At 41.4% G+C, this 3,827-nt stretch overlaps 1 non-coding gene across 1 annotated transcript; it reads right to left on the reverse strand.

The window, feature by feature from the left end:
* Window positions 1-677: 677 nt before the first annotated feature.
* On the reverse strand, window positions 678-784 carry LOC133820556 (small nucleolar RNA R71). The gene has a single exon (XR_009886962.1). It is a non-coding gene; the product is annotated as a small nucleolar RNA R71 (small nucleolar RNA).
* Window positions 785-3,827: the final 3,043 nt, after the last annotated feature.

The following is a 3,827-nucleotide window of genomic DNA, read 5'->3' on the forward strand; positions in this document are numbered from 1 at the left end:
CCCTCCAATCTTTTCTAAGAACCTCGGGGAGTTCTAGAAAAGCTCTTGGGCCTAAAGTGGTACCTTGGCAGCCTTTCCAATTGGCCTAGGAACATTTTGGTGTATACTTATTACATTATTACACATTTGCGCTTATAATACTTACAAACTAAAAAATATTTATGCCACGAAACAGAGACACACTAGGGAGATTTGTGAGACAACAAGTAGAAACTTTAGAAAACTCTCCTAGTTCGTTGTTTTCTTCCATTCGTTCAAACACTCCTGATTCACTGGGACTTCCTGAACCACCCACGATGGCTCATCAAGATGAAGTCCAACCAAGAACGCTACAGGATTATTTACATCCTACGCGTACAGCCACACCTTCATGCATAATGTATCCTAACAATATGCCAAATTTTGATTTCAAACCCGGCATGATTAACCTCTTACCAACATTCCATGGGTTGGAAAATGAGAGTTCGTACGTGCATATACGGGAATTCGAAGAGGTGGTGGCTACATTCAACAACCGAGCTGATGTCACCAACATTGTGAGATTGAAATTCTTTCCTTTCTCGCTCAAAGACAAAGCAAAAAGCTAGTTGTATTCCTTAAGGCCTAGATCTATCGGAACATGGGACGAAATGACAAAAGCATTCTTTGCAAAATATTTCCTGCCCCATAAGACTAGCAGCCTTAAGAGGCAAATCTCTACCTTCATCCAGAAAGACCATGAAACTTTTCATTAGGTCTGGGAAAGGTTTAGAGATTTGATAAATCAATGCCCACATCATGGATACGAACGCTGGCATCTGATAAGCTATTTCTATGACGGTCTCACAACCGGACAAAGACAATTCGTACAAATGATGTGCAATGGCGAATTCCTTCAAAAAGATCTCGATGAAGCTTTCGAGTACCTCGACGATCTCGCTGAAAAATCATACACATGGAATGGACCGAGTCCTATGGACAAGCCACATTCAACTAGAATCTACCAATTGAAGGAAGATGACAACGTCAAAAGCCAAATTGAATCATTGAGACAACAATTCGAGGCTTTCAAATCTCAAGAAGGTAGAGGAATCCACATGGATGCAAAGGTCGAGACACGAGATCCATGCTTCATCTATGGAGGGACGGAACATCAACCGCAAGAGTGCCCAACTCTTAGTGAGTTAAGAGGAGGAAATGAAGAACAATGCAATGCTTTATGGGATTACAAGAAGCCTTATAACCCTTTCTCAAACACTTACAATCCCGGTTGGCGCAACCATCCAAACTTCAGTTGGAAGGATTCGAACCAAGCATCTGGAAGCCAATGGAGGCCTGAGCAGAAACAACCACCAAAATCTTACATTGCTCCTCAAAATATCATGCAGTCAAGTAATTCTCTTGAGAGTACTTTGCAAATGCTTGCACAAACTCAAATAGCCTCAACTCAAGAGCTCAAATCTTGTTTCACACAAATGGTAGAGGAAATGAAAGACATGAAAGTCCAAATGACAAAGCTAAACACTACTTTGGCGATTCAAGAGCATGGGAGACTTCCCGCTCAACCTCTAATCCATCAAAAAGGGCAACACATGGCACAAACCTCCTCCTCTGCAGATACAAATTTCAAAGAGGTTAATGCCATCACTACTCGAAGTGGTCAAAGTACAGTTTCACCGTTAACTAAGACAACGAGTACGTCAATGCCCGCTCCAGATGATGATGTGCCAATAAGAATTCCAGTAAAGGCACTCTTTCCTCAAGCTTTGAAATCCACTGGAAAGGTACTGGAAAATCAAGGTGAAATCCTAGACCTTTTAACACAAGTGAAGATCAACTTGCCATTGTTGCATGTGATCAAACAAGTGCCGGCTTATGCCAAGGTTATCAAGGATTTGTGCACCGTTAAAAGAAAGCGCCATGTCAAGAAAACTGCATTCTTGGCAGAACAAGCTAGCGCAGTAATTGACTGCAAGACACCGCCTAAGTACAAAGATCCTGGTTGTCCCACCATCTCATGTCAAATTGGGGAACATGAATTTGGTCAAGCACTTCTAGACTTAGGAGCAAGTGTAAATCTCATGCCATATTCAATATACTTGCAATTAGGTCTGAGAGAACTCAAGCCCACATCTATGGTGCTACAACTGGCTGATCGATCAGTTAAGAAACCTCGGGGAATAGTAGAAGACGTTTTGATTCAAATTGAAAAATTCTATTACCCTGTTGATTTTCTCATCTTGGACACTCAATCTGAAGTGAGTATAGAGTCCAAAATTCCCATCATTCTTGGTAGACCTTTCCTCACAACAGCAAATGCACTCATTAACTGTAGGAATGGTCTCATGAAAATCTCTTTCGGGAACATGACTCTAGAAGTAAATGTTTTCCACATTGGCAAACAACCACCTGATAACAATGAGTCTTTCCAATCCTATCTGATCGATACACTTATTTCGGAAGAGGTCGAATCAAAATACACTTCTAGTCATTTTAATCACCTCTTCCAAATTTCAGAAAGTTCTGAGCCCGATGAGTCTGTAATCAACCCTGAAATCATCAAACACTCACAGGCTAGAAGAACCATGTTTTGGAATCCAATCTTTGAGGAACTCCCTCAAGATCGAGAAACACCAAAACCATCCATTGAACAAGCTCCTAAACCAAAGTTGGCCCAAATTCCTGATGGTCTTAAGCATGTTTTCCTGGGAGCTGACAACACTTTTCCTGTCATAATATCCTCCAAGATCAATGCCACACAAGAACGCCAACTCATCAATGTGTTGTAAGAACAAAGAGATGCATTAGGATGGATGATAGCTGACATCAAAGGTATTAGTCCTTTAATTTTCTCCCATCACATTCAATTGGAAGACGGGGCTATACTGCGTCGTGACCCTCAAAGAAGATTGAACCCAACGATGAAGGAAGTAGTAAAGACTGAAGTCTTGAAACTTCTGGATTCTGGCATAATCTATCATGTTGCTGACAGTAAATGGGTCAGCCCAACTCAGGTTGTTCCCAAGAAATTTGGGGTAACAGTGGTACCGAATGAAAAAAGGGAACTTGTTCCTACCAAGGTCACAATTGGGTGGTGCATGTGCATTGATTATAGAAAGTTGAATGCAGCCACCCGCAAAGACCATTTTCCACTTCCATTCATTAATCAAATATTGGAACGTGTGGCAAGTCATCCTTTCTATAGTTTTCTCGATGGTTATTCAGGGTATTACCAAATTGAGATTGCCTTAGAAGATCAGGATAAGACCAAATTCACTTTCCTTTTGGTACTTTTGCCTTTCAGTGCATGCCATTTGGCCTGTGCAATGCTCCAGCTACTTTCCAGCGATGTATGATGAGCATATTTAGTGATATGATCGAGAAATGTATGGAAGTATTCATGGATGATTTGACAGTCTTTGGAGATTCCTTTGAATCAAGCCTTCTCAATTTAGAGTCTGTGCTTAAACGTTGCAAAGAGAAAGGCTTGGTACTCAACTGGGAAAAGTGTCATTTCATGGTGCCATCAGGCATAGTCTTGGGGCATGTCGTGTCGGAACGAGGAATTGAGGTTGATCAATCAAAGATTGAACTCATATCAAAGCTGCCGACCCCCAAGACTGTTAAAGACATTTGATCTTTTCTTGGGCATGCAGGATTCTATAGGAGGTTCATACAAAATTTTTCAACAATTGCTCGCCCTTTGTGAAACCTCCTAGCAAAAGATGTTGTGTTCAGTTGGACACCTGAGTGTGAGAAATCTTTTCGAACGCTCGTTGCAAAACTCACTTCCGCCCCTATCATTCAGCCACCAGATTGGAACTTACCGTTCGAAATCATGTGTGATG

This window comes from Humulus lupulus, chromosome 2 (genome assembly GCF_963169125.1).
Source record: "Humulus lupulus chromosome 2, drHumLupu1.1, whole genome shotgun sequence".
Classification (NCBI taxonomy): Eukaryota; Viridiplantae; Streptophyta; class Magnoliopsida; order Rosales; family Cannabaceae; genus Humulus; species Humulus lupulus.